We start from the raw sequence: 23,735 nt of genomic DNA, 5'->3' as shown, positions 1-23,735 counted from the left end.
ACATTATTGGTCATTCAAAGTTAATTTTTTCTTGGGAAATAGGATTACTGTGCAGGACTTTAAAAAAAAAACATGTGTCTTAAACATACCTTTAGAAAAATGCGTGCTGTTTCCTCATTGAGGAGGATGTCATTCTCCTGAGGAGGATGAGCTGGCCATTAAAGTACTTAATTAAAAATGTTTTGGAAGGAAAACAATTGTATGCATATTGTGATTTAATTATTTGTAATATTTGATAGAAATCTGAAAACACTGGACAATTACCTTTTTAAATTGAAAGGTCTTCTCTCTGCCTCAAGGCAAAATGTTTAGAATTGCAGAATATAAGCTTCAAAGATGCAACAACAGAACATTTTTCTGACCCATGGCAAAATATGTAGAATTGCAGGAAATTTACTTGAAAAATTCAACATTTTGAGAGGAGGGCCTTTGAAATCTTCCTTCCCAGGGCCCGAGAATAGGTTTGTCCAGCCATGCGCTGTCGAAGTCATGGTAAAACTCCTTGTGTGCTATTTTTATGTGTTCTGATTATGAGGGGGTCCCTGGTGAATTTGCTATCACAAAAGGGGTCCCGGCCCCAAAATGTTTGAGAACCACTGGTCTAGGTCCTCTCCTGCTGTATGTTGACCTACACAGCACTGCCATCTAGAGGTGAAAATAGGTTTTCAGGCTCTACCACTAAATAAGGACACTATATTGCATTTACTGTAGTTTTGTTTCCAATTCATCTTATATGATCAAAAGTTGGGGTTGATGGCAGGATGGATGTGGGGGGTGACATCTGTCTTCCTCTTTCTGTTTACCTGTCCTTGTTCTGTATATCTTATTTTATAGTGTTTATAGTGTTTTATGGTGTTTTTACCTAAAACTCTGGCTATTTTATGTTTATATAATAATTGCATACTTTTCTACAAAGTACCTATACACCTTTCTTGTGTGTGCTCAATAATTTGGGCTCCCGAGTGGCGCAGCGGTCTAAGGCACTGCGTCTCAGTGCTAGGGGCAGCACTACAGACCCTGGTTCGATTCCAGGCTAAATTACAACCGGCCATGATTGGGTGTCCCATATGGCGGCGCACAGTTGGCCCAGCATTGTAAATAAGAATTTGTTCTTAACTGACTTGCCTAGTCTAATTTTAATAAAGGTAAAACAATTATAATATTTGAGCAAGATATCTCTTGATATGTCAAACACACACTTTAGTAATGGTCATTGTAAAAATACATAGATTGGCAAACCATATCCAGGATGCCACCAGATCTACTTCCTTCTGATTGTTCCATGTTTTGTTTACCTTCAGGGAGAGCCAATCACGTTCAGTGAGGAGGTCTTCGTGACCCACCGCTCCTGTGCCATGAGACAGTTCCTGCAGAACGCCATCCAGCTGCAGCTCTTCAAACAGGTACACACACACATACATGCACGATAACAGGTACACATACACACACAGAATACGTGCGATGCAATAGAATAAGTACATCACATTTGCCTACATTAATCAATGAAAGAAACCTTCTATGTATAACTGGGATAAACCTTTCTCCCTCTCTGTAGTTCATCGATGGCCGCTTGGACCTTCTCAATGCCGGTGAGCGCTTCAGGGATATATTCGAGGTTGAGATCAACATGGGAGAGTATGCAGGTGTGTTCAGCACACATTGAATTACAACCATATAAAACATTTCTACTAGGTCATTTCTCTTGGTCTCAAAGCACTTTACTTCATCTTTGGGGAATGGCAGACGTTTGGTGTGCCACCATGCACGCTTACCACAAACCTCGGCCGCGTTCAATAGGCAAGAAACTGTAGTCAGCGTCTTGAAACTGAGGTAGGCGACGTCTTGAAACAGCGTCTTGAAACTGGCCCAGCCAGAATGCTGATTGACGTTCTCCGTTTTGAAATGACACGTTTTTCAAGCCTACTGACCACAAACCAGTTATTGCAGTGGGGGGTGTCAATGGCCCTAATGCTAACCCATGTCCCATGACTAACCTATATAGAATGCCCACTGTGTTAAGGCATTGACCTTTCACTACAGGAGGCTGGTGGCACCTTAATTGGGGAGAACAGGCTCGTGGCAATGGCTATGAGCGGAATAAGTGTAATGTATCAAATTCCATGTGTTTGATGCGATTCCATTTGCGGACATTATTTTGAGCCGTTCTCCCCTCATGAGCCTCCTGTGCCTTTCACTTTGACCTCACCTCTGTGATAACTCCACAGGCAGCGACAAGAACTACCACCAGTGGCTATTCACTGTCAATGTAGGTCTTCAAAGACAAGTGCTGCATTTTGAACCGATCTTTCATGCTGTTCAAATTATACATTTTTTTTTTTTAGCACATTCATGCTAATAGTTCAAACTTGTTGGATTTTTATCAACCTGTCTCCCTATGAGCACAAGATATTGAAACAACTTATTTTTGGTTGTGCTCTCTGGGCTACCACTGTTGTTGGGGTACAACCGTGCCGCTAACAATGGTTTTGTCTCCAACAGAAAGGGGGATGAGCTATCTTCAACACAGTGAGGACCAAGGCTAACCCTTCCATGAAAACGGTCTACAAGTTTTGTAAGTGTCCTCCTATCATGACTATTACACCATGACAATCCCAAAATATTTCCCTACTGTTCACTTAGTCTCATATTGATGCCACTTTAAAGGTAGACTCTACAAGATGACTCGACAGAAACAAAATCTGTTTAGTAAACCCTTCTGTGTTTTTCCTCAAAAGGCTAAAGATCATGCCAGGATGGGGATAAAGGAGGTCAAGAGCCGGCTAAAACAAAAGGTGCGTGGTGTTCAGTGTTTGGGCTTTGTTAAATTTGATCTAAATAAAATTATAATTTGTCTTTCACCCAAATCACAGGCTGAATAATAACTTTACAGAACACAACTGTCACACACACACATGCACAAGCAGACAAGCGAGCAAACACACAGACACACGCTGCCACTCAATGGGCGAAATGATTCACTCACTGATGGTTTTTCCTCTCCCACACCAGGCTGTCACTCACTCTTCCCTCCACTGTGTGTTCACCTTTCAAACGAACCCTCTGTTGACCTCTCAACCTGACCCTCTTTACTCCTGCCGCAATTCTGCTCCTTCAAATCTCTCACTCTTTTTTTCCTCCTTTTAATGCTCACTCCAGTGCACTCACTCACTCTCTTTTCACGCTCGCTCACTCGCTCGCTCACTCACTCACTCAAACTCTTTTTCCATATCTGGCCCTCTTCTGTTCCTTAAATCCTCTTTGGCACTTTATTTGTCCTATTTTTACCCTCCTTTGGCCGTCCACTTCCCCCATACCCCTCACCTATGCCCCCCTGGCACTGATCCCCCCTCCACTATAGCCCTGTAGGGCCTCCTCCCTCGACCTCCCCCTTTCCCTCCACAGAGACCATCACCACCACTACCCCCTCTGGCCATGCCAACCTCCTCCGTCTTCTTCTTCCCCTCTCCAGGAGCTGACAGAGAATGGCTACTCCTCGACAGCAGACACAGGTGGCACAGGAGCGGGTACCGGGGAGGAAGACACTACGGCCGGGTCGCCCCCCCTCCGCCGGCAGGAAGGACAGTGTCCGCACCTGGGATGAACGGCCGCCCATCACAGCGCACGTTGGACAGGTGGCCCGAGAGGGACGGTAGGGAGGGAAGGAAGGGGGGGATGAGTTTCTGAGGTCTCTGAGGATGTGATGGGGGGGGTGTCCTCCTTATGCTACTGTGCTGTCTGTTCTATCATTCCCTCTATCATTCCCTCACTGTCACTATCACTCTGTCATTGTCATTCCATCTCTTCTGTTGCACTCATTGCTTGTCATTTGTCATGTTGTTTCACACGCTTTGTCTCCACTATGCTCTTATCCGTCATTGTTCCTTCCCTTCCTTTGTTCCTGCTGTTCGTCTCTGCCTTGCACATGTCTTTGTTCAGTTTACCTAGTATGAAATCACATGGACATTTCTAAAAGTAATAATAATAACATTGGTTCTCAGTTACACCACTCCACTAATTAGTGTCTAGCAACCCAAAGCTGGGTTGAAATAAAGTGTAATGCTATACAGTCGACCTCCAAAACATAGAGTACTATTAAAGCTATAGAAAAGGAGAGAGAAAAAAAATACTTGTTTAAGACACCCCAAGAGAGGGTGTGAGAGATGGGGGTGGGGGGCGGGGGGGGTGGTACAGGGAGAGAGAGAGAAAGGTGGTAGAGAAGAGAAATGGGAGAGGTAGAGAGAGAGAAGAGAGATGGGAGAGAGAAGTGAGACAATGTCTTTCAGGTGTTGCTCCCAGCACCATCCATCCATCCATCTCTCATTCCTCTCATTAGAACGCTGAATAATTAGGACACACACACGTCCTCTCTCTCTCTTACACACACACACACACACACACACACACACACACACACACACACACACACACACACACACACACACACACACACACACACACACACACACACACACACACACACACACACACACACACACACACACACACACATGCATACACATCAGGACAACGTTCTGGAAAGACGTTGTGATTGGCAATGGGGATACAGTGTCAATTACCTGATACTTTGTAAGAGGAAGGCCTAGCTACAACTGTTGTCATGAAGGAAGATATTGTGGAGGCTCGTTTGTGTGCATATGGTGTGCAGTTGATGTTGTGGTGTCTATGTGTGTGCATCTTTGTGTGTGTGTACATCATCATTTCCTTCCATTGCTATGTGTGTGTGACCCTTGTGTGTCTCTGGTGCAGCCCCTCCGAGCCCCTCCCCCTCGACCCCATCCTCCCAGGCTCCAGCGCGGCAACGCGCAGCCCGTGAATACCTCCCCCTCTACCTCTCATCTCTGGCCTTGGCACCTGAAGTTTGTGGTAAGGAATGCGTGTGTGTGCATGTGTGCGTGCGCGTGTGCGTGTGCGTGTGCGTGTGTGTGTGTGTGTGTGTGTGTGTGTGCAAGCTCAATGACTGGCATACTGTCTAACTATGCGCTGTGGATATGTCCCATCTTTCAGACTGTTCTCTTAGACATACAGGGTGACCTTTGTCTTAACATTACTGTGACTGGCGAGACTAATCCACACGCATTCATTATCCTGAGTCTTTCTTCTGTGTGAGCGTGTGTGTGTATTACCTCCTTTGAGTGTGTGCACGCACCTGCGTTACTGCGTGTGGTGGGTTTGCCGTGTCCACCAACCACTGGCACACAGCTTTTTTAACAGTTACTAAACCTCATAGCTGCTGGACGGGGATATTGGACATTTAACCAGGGTTTATTGACTGACACTACTTTATTAACCAAAACGATGGAATTCGTAAGACTTTTTCTTGCACAATACATGTTCAGCGGACCCACTTATCGTATGGGATGCCTTTTAATGTGCGTTTAGAGGCCATTCAATTACATTTTCATCCCAAACACAAAAAAAGGTATTGGTCTACAGAGAACAGACTTAGAAAACAGAAATAGAAAATGTAATATTACACGCCAATGGAGTTGAATGTACTACAGAAGCACTGAATAATCTACACGCAAAACAAAATAAGTTTGAGGAACTTATTTATGAAAGAATGGATGGATAAGAGCAAAGTTTTTCCTAAACCTTCAATATAGAAACGCAACCAAATATATAGTTTTACAAACTGAGGAGAAATCCTTTTCTCACCAAAGGAGATTTTGAAAGAGGAAGTAAAATATTTTAACAAAGGTTCCTCCAACCTCACTTGACGATGAGTTTTGTGATATTTATCTCCCCCAAAATCATGTTAAACTATACTGAACAAAAATATACATGCAACATGTAACAATTTCAAGAATTTAACTGAATTACAGTTCATATTAGGGAAATGAGTCATTTGGAATACATTCACCTGTGTAATGATCTATTTCACATGACTTGGGAATACAGATATGCATCTGTTGGTCACAGATACCTTAAAAAAGACCTGTCAGTATCTGGTGTGACCCCCATTTGCCTCATGCGGCATGACACATCTCCTTTGCATAGAGTTGATCAGGCTGTTGATTGTGGCCTGTGGAATGTGCTCCCACTCCTCTTCAATGGCTGTGCAAAGTTGCTGGATTTTGGTGGGAACTGGGACATGCTGTCGTACACATCGATCCAGAGCATCCCAAACATGCTCAATGGGTGACATGTCTGGTGAGGATGCAGTCCATGGAAGAACTGAGACATTTTCAGCTTCCAAGAATTGTGTACAGATCCTTGTGACATGCATTTGTCGTGTCTTTGTCTATGCCGTATTAAGTGATATGACATGCTATTCTATAAAAAAATTCTCTGTAATTAATATTACCCGATTAAGCTAATCAGGTAAATAATTAACTACAAAGTCAGGGCACCATGAAATAATGTTTATAGAGCTGTTATCCTCTGAATAAACTCTTAAAGACCTAGTAATCTTTTACCTCAATAGCCGTCAATATTTAATTGTCACTTTATTTAGTCTCATCTAAAAGTTGTAAATTCTTGGTTATCTTCACGAACCCTGGCTAACAAGTTGAATCAGCAGTACAAAATGTGGTTTATTTTTTTATTTACTAAATACCTAACTAATTACACAGAATTACATATACACAGAATGAATTATACATTGATGGACCTGGTGAACGGAGCCGATATAGCGGCTGGTTACACAAAGAAAAGTGGGTGGGGGGGGGGTTTGAGTGAAAGAGCGGGAAGACTGAGGAACAAAGGGAGACGCTATGCTATTGTAAATACAGTATCTTATGCATTCTAAATTACCGCCCATTTGGAAAAGGAAAATGCAATAAATATTTACTCTGAGCTGCGCTTCGATCAGTTGGTCGTAGATGGGAGGCCGGGTTGTTCTTTGAAGAATGTCTGATGGTAGAATGGTTACTTGGTAGTACCGTCGTCTTGTGGTAGGATAGATACTCTGTCCGTCCTCTCCTAGCCCAAGTCTACAGTTGCTGCGCTAACGCGACGGCTTGGAGGTATCACTTCTTTAGTGAATAAGAGTTCAAAGTTCATACCAAGCTGCCATGCTATATGCTCATGCTATATTCTGGCTGGTATAGTCGAAATTCATCATTCCGGCGTGTAAGTCGTCACCTTCACATTGAAATACGATGCTAATTTCGTTAGGTTCTTGCTGATTTTGGCTTAGTTCTGTAGGTGGTCTTTGTCCTTTCAACGTGGGGACTGCCAGTCCACACGTCCTTGGAACAGGTTATTATTATCTGAGCCTTTTTAACGTAGGACCGTCGCCCTAACGTTCTCGGAACAGAAAGTTACATTTTCGTCAAGGGGCTTATATAGGATTGGGAGAGAGGGCCGTGTTTCATAGTTTCCAACCACTGTCTGTTCACATGGGCGGGGCCGCTGAGTTGACAGAGTTTACTCTATGACAAACCGTTCTCTCATTAAGAAGCTAAATTACATTTAATCTTTTCACAAATAGTTTCATATTTAAACATTTCAATTGCACAACAATTCCATGTGAATCTGACTAGAATGTGTAGACTTTCCAAGATACAGTTTATGTCGTCCTATCATCAGTAATCATGTCTCAGACGCCAACTGAACTGACATCATATTCATTAAGTCCCAATACATATTTTCAACTGGTTGGATTACTGAAATATGGTTCCGTTTCCCATCTTTTGATATCACCAGACTCTCTCTCAATGTTAACAAAGGGATTTTCAATAGTCACATCAATAGAGTAGAGAGAGGAAAAAGGGGAAAGGTATTTATGGGGATCATAAACCTCCCCCCTCAGGCCAACGTCATGACACATTATCATTCTGAAACATGAGGTGACCGCGGCAGTATCTCTTCACGTTATCTCTGTGCATTCAAATTGCCATTGATAAAATGCAATTGTGTTCGTTGTCCATAGCTTATGCCTGCCCATACCATAATGCCACCGCCACTATGGGGCATGCTGTTCACAATGTTGACATCAGAAAACAGCTCGTCCACACAACGCCGGGGTGGCAGATAGCCTAGTGGTTAGAGCATTGGACTAGTAACCGGAAGGTTGCATGATCGAATCCCCGAGCTGACAAAGTCCAAATCTGTCGTTCTGCCCCTGAACAAGGCAGTTGACCCACTGTTCCTAGGCCGTCATTGAAAATAAGAATTTGTTCTTTACTGACTTGCCTAGTTAAATAGAGTTAAAATAATAAAGACAAATAAATTGCCATACACGTGGTCTGCAGTTGTGAGGCCGGTTGGATGTACTGCCAAATTATTTAAAACAACGTTGGAGGCGGCTTATGGTAACAGCTCTAGTGGACATTACTGCATTCAGCATGCCAATTGCACGCTCCCTCAAAACTTGAGAAATCTATGGCATTGTGTTGTGTGACAAAACTGCACATTTTAGAGTTGCCTTCTATTATCCCAAGCACAAGGTGCACCTGTGTAATGATCATGCTGTTTAATCAGCTTCTTGATATTCCACACCTGTCAGGTGGATGGATAATCTTGGCAGAGGAGAAATGCTCACTAACAAGGATATAAACAAATGTGTGCATAACATTTGAGAGAAATAAGCTTTTTTGGCATATGGAACATTTCTGGAATATTTTATTTAATGCTCATGAAACATGGGACCAACACTTTACATTTGGCGTTTATATTGTTGTTCATTATATCTGCGGCACAAAATAAAATCTTCTGAAGGCCTAATTACACAGGACAAACTATGGTCGGCAATCGATTCCTTTCAGACGAAGAAAACCCCTGGCCTCAATGGCATTCCAATAGAGATGTATCAAACTTTTATGAACTACTGAAAGATTCATTACTATCCTGGTTTAATGACTTGTATATAAATAGTAGGCACGTCAAACGTTCAGCATGCTGCAAATACTCTATGGATGCCTGGTTAAATTGTGCTTATGATGCTTTTTTTAAAATCTCTAAATGGTAAACTATTGAGAGATATACACTAAATGTACAAAACATCAAGAGCACTCAGCAGCGTTGCAGTTCTTGACACAAACTGGTATGCCTGGCACCTACTACCATACCCAGTTCAAAGGCACTTAAATCTTTTGTCATTCTCTGAATGGCATACAAACGCAATCCATGTCTCAATGGTCTCAAGGCTTAACAATCCGTCTCCTCCTCCTCCCCGGCAAGTAGCCTAGTGGTTAGAGTGTTGGGCCAGTTAACGAAAGGTTGCTAGATCGAATCCCTGAGTTGACAAGGTAAAAATCTGTCGTTCTGCCCCTGAACAAGGCAGTTAACCCACCGTTCCTAGGCCGTCATTGAAAATAAGAATGTGTTCTTAACCGACTTGCCTAGTTAAATAAAGGTGTAAAAAAAAAAAATTATATCCGCGGCCAAATCGGTGTCCAAAAATACCGATTCCCGATTGTTATGAAAACTTGAAATCGGTCCTAATTAATCGGCCATTCCGATTAATCGGGCGACCTCTACTCTCAACATTATCATTAGATCAGATTTTTATAGCTAATAGTTCAATGGCCATAATAAACAAGTATGGTGACAGAGGGCAACCTAATTTTAATGCCTTGACAATACAAAGTCCTCAGAGAAGTAACCGTTATTTATTATTTTACATAAAGGATTGGTGTACATCACTTTTAACCATCTTATGAGAGATTCTCCAAAGTAAAAGACAATATGGCACTTATAAACAGATTCTAGACTGTATCGAAGGCTTGCTCAAAATCTGCTATAAATCTGGTTTCCCTATAAGTCTCATAGTTCTCAATGATTTCTAGTAGTTGTCTAATGTCTCCACTATATCTTCCTTTTAAGAATCCCGTCTGACTGTGATGAATAATGTCCGGCAGGACGTTTTTTTTATTCAAATGAGCAATATATTTTTCCAATATTTTTGTATGTAATCTTCCGACTTCAACTGTATGTGTCCTATAAGGAGCGTTGGCGGCAAATCTGATGGCAGAATGGTAAGGCACATCTAGCCGCTCAAGAGCACCTTTACCTGCCGATCTATAAATTATGTCTCTGTAATTTAGCATGGGTCATCTGAATCAGGGTTAGTTTGGCACCTGGGGTAAAAGAGGAGCGATTACGATAGAGGAAACCAAGTCTAGATTTAACTTTAGCCTGCAGCTTTGATATGTACTGAGAGAAGGACAGTGTACTGTCTAACCATACTCTCAAGTACTTGTATGAGGTGACTACCTCAAGCTCTAAACCCCCAGAGATAGTAATAACACCTGTGGGGAGACCACATGACCTTTGTTTTGGAGGTGTTCAGAACAAGGTTAAGGGTAGAGAAAGCTTGCTGGCCACTAAGAAAGCTTTGTTGTAGAGTGTTTAACACACAATCCGGGGAGGGGCCAGCTGAGTATAAGACTGTATTATCTGCATATAAATAAATTAGAGACGTTCCTACTGCCTGAGCTATGTTTTTGATGTAAATTTAGAAGAGTGTGGGGCCTAGGATCGAGCCTTGGGGTACTCCCTTGGGGACAGGCAGTGGCTGAGACAGCAGATTTTCTGACTTTATACACTGCACTCTTTGAGAGAGGTAGTTAGCAAACCAGGCCAAAGACCCCTCAGAGACACCAATACTCCTTAGCTGACCCACTAGAATGGAATGGTCTACCGTGTCAAAAGCTTTGGCCAAGACAGTAAAAATAGCAGCATAACATTGCTTAGAATCAAGGGCAATGGTGACATCATTGAGGACCTTTAAGGTTGCAGTGACACATCCACAACCTGAGCGGAAATCAGAGAATGCTATAGACATCAAGAAAGCCAGTCAGTTGATTATTGACAAGTTTTTCCAACACTTTTGATAAACAGGGCAAAATAGAAATAGGCCTATAACAGTTAGGATCAGCTTCATCTCCCATTAAATAAAGGACGCACCGTTGCTGCCTTCCAAGCAATGGGAACCTCCCCAGAGAGGAGAGACAGGTTAAAAAGGTCAGAGATCGGCTTGGTGTTGATAGGGGCAGCAACCTTAAAGAAGAAAGGGTCTAAACCATCTGACCCAGATGTTTTTTTGGGGTCAAGTTTAACTTAACGGGGCCGACTTGACAACAGCCAGTGAAAGTGCAGGGCGCCAAATTCAATCAACAGAAATCTCATAATTAAAATTCCTCAAACATACAAGTATTTTACACCATTTTAAAGATAAACTTGTTGTTAATCCCACCACAGTGTCCGATTTCAAAAAGGCTTTACGATGAAAGCACACCATCGGATTATGTTAGGTCTGTACCTAGTCACAGAAAAACACAGACATTTTTCCAGTCAAAGAGAGGAGTCACAAAAAGCAGAAATAGAGATAAATTGAATCACTAACCTTTGATGATCTTCATCAGATGACACTCATAGGAATTCAAATCTTAGTGTACATTGGCGCATTATGTTCAGTAATGTTTTGCCTCCAAAACATCCAGTGATTTTGCAGAGAGCCACATCAATTTTGATAAAAGATACAAGTGTTATACATGGAACTTTAGATAAACTTCTCCTTAATGAAACCACTGTGTCAGATTTAAAAAAAACTTTATGGAAAAAGCACACCATGCAATAATCTGAGTACGGCGCTCAGACACAAAACAAGCCATACAGGTACCCGCCATGTTGTGGAGTCAACAGAAGTCAGAAATAGCATTATAAATATTAACTTACCTTTGATGATCTTCATCAGAATGCACTCCCAGGAATCCCAGTTCCACAATAAATGTTTATTTTGTTCGATAAAGTCCACAATTTATGTCCAAACACCTCATTTTTGTTTGCGCGTTTAGTTAAAAAATCCAAATTCATGACGCGCAGGCCAGACGAAAAGTAAAACAATTCCATTACAGTTTGTAGAAACATGTCAAACGATGTATAGAATCAATCTTTAGGATGTTTTTAACATACATCTTCAATAATGTTTCAACCGGAGAATTCCTTTGTCTTTAGAAACGAAAAGGAACGCAGCTACCTCTTACGGGGGCGCGCCTGAGTGAGCTCATGGCACTCTGCCAGACACCTGGTTGAAACAGCTCTCATTCCCTCATCCTTCACAGTAGAAGCCTGAAACAAGGTCCTAAAGACTGTTGACATCTAGTGGAAGCCGTAGGACGTGCAATATGACCCCATAGACACTATATTGGATAGGCAAACCTACAAACCTCAGATTTCCCACTTCCTGGTTGGATTTTTTCTCAGGTTTTTACCTGCCATATAAGTTCTGTTATACTCACAGACATCATTCAAACAGTTTTAGAAACTTCAGAGTGTTTTCTATCCAAATCTACTAATAATATGCATATCTTAGCTTCTGGGCCTGAGTAGCAGGCAGTTTACTCTGTGCACCTTATTCATCCAAGCTACTCAATACTGCCCCCAGCCATAAGAAGTTAAGGAGCTCCTTTAGCACCTTGGACTCAGTGACAGCCTGCAGGGAGAAACTTTGTAGCGGGACAGGGGAAAAAGAGGGATGAGCATCAGGGCTAGTCGCATTAGAAGGGGTGGGAGATGAGGAAATGTTGGACGGGCAAGGAGGCATGGCTGAGTCAAATAGGAATCCTGACTTAATGAAGTGGTGATTAAAGAGCTTAGCCATGTCCTTCTTGTCATTAACAACCACATCATCAACATTAAGGGACATGGGCAGATGTGAGGAGGAGGGTTTATTCTCCAGGTCTTTAACCGTTTTCCAGAACTTCTTGGGGTTAGACCCACAGAGAGGAATTGCTCCTTAAAGTAACTTACTTTGGCCTTCCGGATAGCCTGAGTGCACGTATTTCTCATTTGCCTGATTATGCGTGTGCCGAGCCTTACGTCAAATGCAATTCTTTAGGTGGAGTAACTCTCCAAGATCACGGTCAAACCAGGGGTTGAACCTGTTTTTAATTCTAATTTTCTTTATGGGGGTTGTTTGTTAATAATACCACTGAAAATATCCCAAAAGAAGGTCCAAGCGTCTTCGACAGGGGGGGGATCAAGCTGATTCTATACCAATTTACAGAGGCCAGGTCATGAAGGAAGGCTTGCTCATTAAAATTTTTTAGCAAGCGTCTTTGACAAATCAGGACACGTCGTTTCACTGAGGAGCCATTACGAACACAGGCTGTGTCACGAATCCCGCTTCCTGAGTCTGTTTTTGCCTGTGTTCTGTCCTGGAGTGTTTTTTCCGGTGTCCTGGAACGCACCCTGTCTGGTTGCCGGGCGACGTAGCTGGTTGGGAGATCTCTGATTTACCGCACCTGTTTCCAATTCGCTATCTGCACACCTGGTCCTGATCATCACCCCTCCACTTCATAAGCACTGACCTGACATCCATTCCCTGCCGGATCGTTAGCCATGAACAGTATGTTGTGCCAGTGTATCAGCCTCCAGTTTGATAGAGTTTGTTTTGTTGTTTTGTACGTTTTGCTTGCCTTGAACTCACCTCCGTTTTTTCTGTCTACAGTCATTCACCCGGAACACTCATCTCATCCCTACCTGGTCGTCGGTGACTTCAGTTACTTCATTGGATCTGCCTATTCAATCCCATCAACTCACCTCCGCTGCCCGCTCCGTCACCTGGATTTTTCTATCACTACATTCAAACTTGTAAATAAATACTCACCTTCGTCTTACTCTCCTTGTCCTGGTCTGCTTCTGGGTTCAACTTTAGAAAACCGTGACAGGCTGTAAAACAGTGATCACTAAGGTCATTACAGAAAACACCAGACTGGTACCTAACAGGATTATTTGTGAGGATAACATCTAGGAGAGTAGTCTTTTCTGGGTGTTTGGTAATAATCGGAGAAATATTTGGGGAGTCGCATTGCTTTAGAACTTGGTCAGGTGGTTTAAGCATGTCCCAGTTTAGGTCACCTTGCACGACAAATTCAGACTTAGACATTTGTGGCCTGCTGGAGGTCATTTTGCAGGGCTCTGGCAGTGCACCTCCTTGCACAAAGGCGGAGGTAGCGGTCCTGCTGCTGGGTTGTTGCCCTCCTACGGCCTCCTCCACGTCTCCTGATGTACTGGCCTGTCTCCTGGTAGCGCCTCCATGCTCTGGACACTACGCTGACAGACACAGCAAACCTTCTTGCCACAGCTCGCATTGATGTGCCATCCTGGATGAGCTGCACTACGTGAGCCACTTGTGTGGGTTGTAGACTCCGTCTCATGCTACCACTAGAGTGAGAGCACCACCAGCATTCAAAAGTGACCAAAACATCAGCCAGGAAGCATAGGAACTGAGAAGTGGTCTGTGGTCACCACCTGCAGAACCACTCCTTTATTGGGGGTGTCTTGCTAATTGCCTTTAATTTCCACCTTTTGTCTATTCCATTTGCACAACAGCATGTGAAATTTATTGTCAATCAGTGTTGCTTCCTAAGTGGACAGTTTGATTTCACAGAAGTGTGATTGACTTGGAGTTACATTGTGTTGTTTAAGTGTTCCCTTTATTTTTTTGAGCAGTGTATATTTGTTTTAACCTTTTATTTAACTAGGCAAGTCAGTTTAGAAAAAATGGTTATTGTCTCTTATATACATTGACGGCCTACCCCGGCCAAACCCTAACCCGGACGACGCTGGGCCAATTATGCACCGCCCTATGGGACTCCCAATCACGGGCGGTTGTGATACAGGGTCTGTAGTGACGCCTCTAGCACTGAGATGCAGTGCTTTAGACCGCTGCGCCACTCAGGAGCCCCTACATGCTTCTATATAGGAGGGATGTGAGGTATTGATTAGAAAGACACATTCAGTATGTTGTTTAATACGCCAAAATGTAAGTCTTAGAGCTTCCACAGTGAAGCACATCATATTAACCAATCAGTTGTGGTGGTGTGTATTCACTCCACAATGGAGTGTTCACTCCTAGTTCTAAGGACCTTTAAGAAAAGGGGACATCATTTGTGGTGCAATGACGAACAAGCTAGCTCCCCCTGATACATATACACACACACACACACACACACACACACACGAACACACACACACACACCAACTCCCCTCCATGACTCCCCATGCTCAGGATTAATTAAACAAGCCTTTCACTTCTCACTGCCCTCCCTTCCTGTCCTCCCCTTTTCCTCTCCTCACTCTCTTCCTTGCTATTGTTCCCCAGACTCTTAATAGGGCCAGCTGATGGCCACACACCTACCTCCCTTTAATTACCCCTGTAATTCTCCCCCTACCTACCTCCTCCCACTGAGTTTGACCCCCCTGGGTATGGGCAGCTAGAAATATCAGATTACCTTCTACCTCTGGCCCCTCACTCAAGCCCATGAACTCCGCTGACCCCAACTGGTCTCAGGTGGTAGCTGTAGGGTTGTGTCATGTCATGACACGTCCTCCCCCATCAAAGTTTTAGTGTTTACGGTTTACTACGTTTTTGTGGAATGTCTTTGGTGTTAGATCACTATATTCTGTGTGTGAATGACTTTTTATCTGTCTCCCAACTGATATTGACATACGGGCCAATGTTTATGCATATGAACGTGCATATGGACTAACATATGTGCACAAGGTTTTTGTGCTTGCCTCAGGCTGGATGAGAATAGGTTGTTAGATTTTTTACGTGTTTGTGATATTTCTTTTGGATATTCCCACAGGCCCGTCCATCCAGGCTACTGGTGGCCAAGAGACCTCGCAGCAACGTGGGCCTGGAGAGCAGCCCTGAACAGTAAGACCACCTAGCTACATAATACACACACTGAAAACACTAATCATCATCATCACTGAGTTCAACTTAAGCTACAGTCTCACCAACTCCTATACTAGAGCTCTCCAATTATAACACACTGTTTTAGTTTGTATTAGGACAGGGTTCCCCGACTCCATTCCTGGATATATACTGGGTGTGCAGGCTTTTGCTCAAACCCCTGCAGTAATCTAAAATATATACAATACCAGTCAAAAGTTTGGACACACCTACTCATTCCGGGGTTTTTCTTTGTTTTGACTATTTTCTACATTGTAGAGTAATAGTGAAGACATCAAAACTATGAAATAACACATATGGAATCATGTAGTAACCAAAAAAGTGTTAAACAAATCAAAATATATTTTATATTTGAGATTCTTCAAAGTAGCCACATTTTGCGTTGATGACAGCTTTGCACACTCTTGGCATTCTCTCAACAAGCTTCATGAGTTAGACACCTGGAATGCATTTCAATTAAAAGGTGTCCCTTGTCAATTTGTGGAATTTCTTTCCTTCTTAATGTGTTTGAGACAATCTGTTGTGTTGTGACAAGGTAGGGGTGGTATACAGAAGATAGCCTTATTTGGTAAAAGACCAAGTCCATATTATGGGAAGAACAGCTCAAACAAGCAAGGAGAAACAACAGTCTATCACTACTTTAAGACATGATGCTCAGTCAATCCCGAAAATGTCAAGAACTTTGAAAGTTTCTTCGAGTGCAGTCGCAAAAACCATCAAGCACTATGATGAAACTAGCTCTCATGAGGACCGCCACAGGAAAGGAAGACCCAGAGTTACTTCTGCTGCAGAGTATAAGTTCATTAAAGTGACCAGCCTCAGAAATTGCAGCACACTGCATGAATCAGGCCTTCATGGTCGAATTGATGCAATGAAACCCCCAATAATAAGAGACTTGCTTGGGCCAAGAAACACGAACTACGGACATTAGACCGGTGGAAATCTGTCATTTGGTCTGGTGAGTCCAAATTTAAAATGTTTGGTTACTACCGCCGTGTCTTTGTGAGACGCAGAGTAGGTGAACAAATGATATCCGCATGTGTAGTTCCCACCGTGAGGCATGAAGGAGGAGGTGTGATGGTGTGGGGGTTCTTTGCTGGTGACACTGTCTGTGATTTATTTAGAAATCAAGGCACACTTAACCAGCATGTCTACCACGGCATTCTGCATTCGTACGCCATCCCATCTGGTTTGCGCTTAGTGGGACTATCATTTGTTTTTCAACAGGACAATGACCCAACACACCTCCAGGCTGTGTAAGGGCTATTTGACCAAGAAGGAGAGTGGTGGAGTGCTGCATCAGATGACATGGCCTCCACAATCACCCAACGTCAATCCGATTTGAGATGGTTTGGGATGAGTTTGATGGCAGAGTGAAGGAAAAGCACCCAACACGTGCTCAGCATATGTGGGAACTCCGTCAAGAATGTTGGAAAAGCATTCCTAGGTGATGCTTGTTTAGAGAATGCCAAGAGTGTGCAAAGCTGTCATCAAGGCAAAATGTGGCTACTTTGAAGAATCTCAAATATAAAATATATTTTGATTTGTTTAACTCTTTTTTGGTTACTTCATGATTCCATATGTGTTATTTCATAGTTTTGATGTCTTCACTACTATTCTACAGTGTAGAAAAGAGTACAAATAAAGAAATACCCTTGAATGAGTAGGTCTGTCCAAACTTTTGACTCCATGATATCACTGGAAGTCCAGTATTTATGTTGGTACTCATCAGCGCTCCTGAGGAGTAGTGTAGCATGAAGAAAATTACTTTGAGTTAACCATTACCACAGTCTCCTGAGGAGTAGCGTAGCATGAAACTAACCATTCTGAGTTAGCCAATTCTGCAAGTTTGACAGTAATTTGTATTCCTTACTCTCACTAATTTAATCTCGGGGTTTTCTGTGTTTCCGTTAATCTAGTATACCGGTATGTTTGTGATGTAACAGGGAGAAAGGGTCAATCAAATATTCATTGAGATTTAAGGCTGTGCTTGGCCACTAGATTAGTGGTGCTGCAACAATGTTCGTGTGTTATTGAAAAGATGTGGGAATGCTTATATTTGGTTGTATCATATGTACAGTATATGATGAGAAAGGTTTTGTTGCTGTGGTCCGTGCTTGATCGAAGACCCATAGACTCTACATACTCAGGCAGACTCTGGGCTTTATTTTTGACTGGTGCTAAGGCGGCGCAAGTGTGAAATGTTGGTTGGCAATTTCGTCATGTAAAAACTAGGGCTCTTGTCATTTTTCACCCCTGGCACCGGGTTTGCCAATTTACTGTCTTAACATCAGCTCGCTTGCATTGAGGTGGGAGAGGTGGCAATATTGAGGTGTGTCCATAGCCCTTTACACTCGTACCCGTATACGGGATGAAAATAGCAGATTTGGGCATTGATAAATTACCTAAGAGCTCAGGCTCTGCGTTTTACAGCACTGTATGGGTTTTGACTGACAGACATACTGAACTTGAGCACTGCACTGAGCAAGAAATTGCCCCACCCCTCCCGCTAATTTAGGCAACGTTTTCAAATGTTTTGTTGTCTGAGTGAGGGAAATGCTGTAAATTAAGAGGACTCAATGTATTTTGAAAGATGAGACGTTGAGGATTATAATAAATACCACTTTGATGTCATGCAAGCAAGCCAAACACCTGTCCAAATGTGAACTTCACATTTCCATATCATAAAACAAATTCATATACAGTATCAACGTTTATGATCACTATGTTTGATGTACAGTTACAAGATGACATGGCGTCATACCCTGGTTTGTTCTGAACGGAATGAGCCTATGTTTGTCTATCGTGAAGAACATTTGCAGTGGAACACGCACCTGAATGCACTCCTTTCCACGCAGACCAAAATTACAATCTGTTTCTTTGAATTGCCTTGTGAATATCTAACACTGTATGATCATATTTTATAACTTAGTTAGTCATGTTGGCAATAGAACAAGCTTTCAGATGATGCCCACCTGACCTGTTTTTGGATTGCGTTAACAACAACAGTAATTGTGTGATGGCGGGAATGCAGGGTTTTATCCAGAGCGACTCTTCTGAGTCATAAAAGTCCATTAAAATGACTTAGGAACTGTATACACTTTGGAGAGGTGAACTTTTGCCTCCTAAAATTTGGTCTAATAATTTTCTGTTCCATTTCAATTGCTACCATGCTTATGCATATGCTTTTCATGTTTCATGTTCATAAGAAACATTCAAATGTATGTAACGATTCTCTAGCTCTTCCTCCTCCTCGGACGAGGAGAGGCGAGACGGATCAGATGACCAATATGCAGCGTGGTAGTTTGACATGATTTATTTAAACAAGACAAAAAACGAACTATACTTGATACTAAACAAAATAACAAAACGAATGTAGACTGACCTGAACGTAAGAACTTACATGTAACGAAGAACGCACGAACAGGAAAAACAGACTACACAAAACAAACGAACGAACAAACAAACCGAAACAGTCCCGTGTGGCGCAACATACACAGACACAGGAGACAACCACCCACAACAAACAATGTGAAAACACCTACCTTAATATGGCTCTCAATCAGAGGAAATGAAAACCACCTGCCTCTAATTGAGAACCATATCAGGTCACCCTTTAACAAACATAGAAACACATAACATAGACTACCCACCCAAACTCACGCCCTGACCGTCAAACACATACAAAATAACAGAAAACCGGTCAGGAACGTGACAATGTAGCCCTATCCATATAGGCCAATTCCCATGAGTGTAAAGGGTTAAAAACTAGCGCAAAAGTGAACATTTCATTCAGAGCAAATAGGATGATTTAAGACTCACCAAAAGAAGGTCGTAGATGTAACACTGTTGGTTATGGCATGAATTTTGACAGCGAAAGGGCAGTCTATCCAACCATCACGCACAGTGCCCATATGCACATGGAACAATTTCCGATTTTGTTTAATCTGATTAGAAACCAAGCATAGCCTCCCCTCTCCATAATGAAGGCTGTTTTTTTGTCCTGCCCAATGCATTTGCCAAGTAGCCAAGACAATTTTTTACTTATCTATTTTTTTACATAGCACTTTTGGTATTCTTAACTTCTTAAAACATTGTTGGATAAGGGCTTGTAAGTAAGCATTTCACTGTAAAGTCTACACCTGTTGATCTGATTTAAAGGGTTTAGCTCGTGGGATCGCTTTGAAATAAATCTTTATTATAAGATCAAATTAAGAAGCAGCAAATCAGTGAGCCGAGCCCCTTTATATCTATGTATTGTATATTATTTTAGCCAGCTCCTGTTAATACTTTGGATGTGCGTAAAAACCCCTACATGTCCATCGTGGAATGAGAGATGAGATGATGCCAGTGACCATAGTATTTATAAAACATTTGTTATTTTCCTGTAACAAATGCTTGTTTTCCTTTTTATTTGATTAAAAACTTAGCCCCCAGTAGGCAACCCTTAACCTACTATAACGAAAGCTGTTTCAACAGCATTGCGTTGGGTGTCTTTATTATCCTGGCCATGCATTAGCCATGTAACCTATCCATAAAATGTTTCTAAATGGTCTCCTCGTGAGGCTTTTGCTGCCATGCTTTGGCGTTATTCAAAATTCACATAGGCCTGCATACTCCATTTTGCTTGTATCAATTCCCATTTCCAAAGAGCGCCTCTTGTCCGGATACCAAAGATGCGCTGCTCCAAACATATTCACATTTTTATGTCCTATAATGCAATATCAGCGGTGGATAGGCCTATATCTTGCTCATCAGAGTGTGCAGCTGAATGCTGGAAACACTCGGCTACTCGGTTTGTTGTTTTTGACTAAGTTTGAGTATAAATACTGCACTTGTTTTTGCACGGATTCTGTAAATACATTAGCTTTTATCAGGTAGCACCACTATTTCGTGTCCCAGAAATCCCACAAACTGACAGTTTGAAGCCTGCTTGACAAAGCCTCTAACGTTGGCTAGCTTGCTATGAGCTGCTAGCTAAGCTGGTAGCCACCAAGCTAACTAAGATAGCTGTTTGGATTTTCTCGATTTGGGACTGCCTCTTCTCATGAGGAAGAGATGACTGCTTCCTGCGTTGTAGGAGTTGTGTTTACTATGCTTGCTCTTTTCCGGGACACTGGACGACCAGATTTTCAATGCAACAACTGCCGATTTGCGGAGAACTATAGGACCGAGCTGTCTACCCTAAGCAAGCAAATCTCGGTGTTGCACAATTTGCTGGTGAAACCACGGCCGCCTACCTTCTCCTTCTCTACACCTCAGGCTGGACGTCGTTCCTATATGCTAAGAGTATCACAGCCATGTCACCACTCTTTGACTGACTGACCAGTGTTTCACAGGGACCTCTCACCGGGGAAGTCTCCTCCGCCTGTGGAAAATGGAACAGGACCGACAAACTGATTCTAGCTCTGAAAGACTCTAAAAAGCAACCGATTAATTCAGGCGCTGTACCATCGCTGGGCCACGGCTGCAAAAGATTCAGCAGGCTACTGGCAGTACACATCTGGCTAAAAGACTACTGTAACTCTTTTGGCATAACTTTCATAGATAACTTGGATACCTTTTGGCGAAAGATGCTCTTAGGAAACTTTGCAGTATTTCGTTTTTTATTGTGTTATGTCTTACATTATTAGCCCAGAAAATGTTTTGTGTTATTACATACAGCCGGGAAGAACTATTGGATATCAGAGTGGCGGTAACTCACCAGCACTACCAGCATTACAACCAGGAAAATGACTTTCCCGAATCAGATCCTTTGTTCGTACCCCCCAGGGCAATTGAACTGATTCCAGAGGCTGAACCAAAACAACGCTGGCGAAGGAGAGGTACTCGGAGAGGTACTAGGAGGCGCGCACACCATCCACCGCTTTGAAGTATATTACTCGCTTATATTAATGTTCAGTATCTGGATATTAAAGTTGACAAGCTCAGGGCAAGGATTTCTTTCCAGAAAGACATCAGCAATTGTAAAATACATCGCACAGACAGGAATAGATAACTCTCCTGGAAGAAGAAGGGTGGGGGTGTATGTTTCATGATTAACAACTCATGGTGTGATTGTGATAACATACAGGAACTCAAGTCCATTTGTTCACCCGACCTAGAATACCTCACAATCAAAAGCCGACCATATTGCCTCCCAAGATAATTATTTTTGGTTATAGTCACAGTCATGTATATCCCCCCTCAAGCTAATACCATGATGGCCCTCAAAAAAACTTCACTGGAATTTATGCAAACTGGAAACCACATATCCTGAGGCCGCATTTATCGTAGCTGGGGCTTTTAACAAAGCAAATTTGAGGACAAGAATGCCAAAATGTTATCAACACATTGACTGTAGAATTCGCACTGCTAAAACACTTGACCACTGCTACTCCAACTTCCGGGATCCCTACAAGGCCCTCCCCCACCCTCCTTTCGGTAAATCTGATCACGACTCCATTTTGCTCCTCCCATCCTAGGGGCAGAAGCTCAAACAGGAAGTACCCGTGCTAAGGACTATTTAACGCTGGTCTGACCAATCAGAATCCATTCTTCAAGATTGTTTTGATCACACGGACTGGGATATGTTCCGGGTAGCCTCCGAGAATAATATCAACGCATATGCTGCTACGGTGACTGAGTTTATCGGGAAGTGTATAGGAGATGTTGTACCCACTGTGACTATTAAAACCTACCCAAACTAGAAACCAAGGATATATGGAAGCATTCGCACAAAACTGAAAGCGCGAACCATCGCATTTAACCATGGCAAGGTGACTGGGAAAATGGCCAAATACAAACAGTGTAGGTATTCTCTCCGTAAATGGTGCCGAAGAGGATGGCTGACGTTTTACATGCCCGTAATCAATTGTGCTATTTTGTTAGTTTTTTTGCGTTGTTTGTAACTTATTTTTTTACGTATTTTGTACATAATGTTGCTGCTACCGTCTATTATGACCGAAAATAACTTCTGAACATCATAACTGGCATTACTCACCACGGACTGGAAGAAGCTTTTTCCTTTAATGAGTCTGACGAGAAAGATATACTGCTCTCTCGGGAACAGACCCAGATCCACGTCATTTGTGAAGAAAAGAGGACGCATATCAGGCTGTCTTTTGAGAATCCGTAGGCGAGCGAGTAAACTCCCAATGCCTTCCATTCTCCTTGCTAACATGCAATCATTGCAAAATTAAATGGATGACCTAAGATTACGATTATCCTACCAACTGGACATTAAGACCTGTAATATCCTATGTTTCACCGAGTTGTGGCTGAACGACGACAAGGACAATATAGAGCTGGAGGGATTTTGCTAAATCTACAGATGTTTGATGCCCTCTTGTGGCCTAAGTAGAGCTCCAGACTGCAAATAAGTTGTTGTATTGTTCAGTATTTATCAATGAAGAAAAATTTGTCACCAGCTAAGACTGAGCGTGGCCTTTCTGAAACAATCTCTCCTTTCCTCTTATTCAATCATCTCTCACCTCAATGAAAAACAAAGTAATTGTTTGATCAGTATACTATTCTACTCCATATATATCAGTCGTACATACATAAATTAACAATGATGATTTTTTAAAGATCAAATATCAGACAAAATCATCTGAAAATGATCCAGCTACAACTTTCTTCCGATGTGTCTGACTTTCCTTCTCCCCCTCCTCTCTCTCTGATCTGTGTGTGATATGGGATCTCTCCTCCTCTCCTTCCTTTTCTCTCTGTCATTCTATTTCTCTCTCTCTCTCTACTTATCTACCTCCCCCAGTTGTGTCCGTCCCACGTCACTACACAGTCTTTCTGTCCGAGGACTCCTCAGGCGACGAGCTGCAGCATGACGACTCCATCACTGGCTTCCCCGAAAACGTTCTCTTCTCCGCCCCATTTGAATGGTCACCCCTGTACGCTGCACTCCTACCAATGATAATGCATTTGCTTCATTATAGTACTTGGTTAATTGACTTATCTCAATTAACCAAAGGTTATGTTTGTGTAGAATCCTCTCCGGTGCTGTCTTTGTTGGATATTTTGAATGCTTTTTATGCGAAACCTTCTATGAACAGTATCAATATTTGAAACG

At 42.5% G+C, this 23,735-nt stretch overlaps 1 pseudogene; it reads left to right on the top strand.

Moving 5' to 3' along the window:
- Positions 1 to 23,735, top strand: part of LOC120021839 — a 68,378-nt pseudogene that overhangs the window by 43,853 nt on the left and 790 nt on the right.

The sequence above is a fragment of the Salvelinus namaycush genome, chromosome 26, assembly GCF_016432855.1.
Source record: "Salvelinus namaycush isolate Seneca chromosome 26, SaNama_1.0, whole genome shotgun sequence".
NCBI classification, from domain to species: Eukaryota; Metazoa; Chordata; class Actinopteri; order Salmoniformes; family Salmonidae; genus Salvelinus; species Salvelinus namaycush.
The sequence above is the reverse complement of the archived record's forward strand: the minus strand, read 5'-3'. Positions and strand labels throughout refer to the sequence as shown.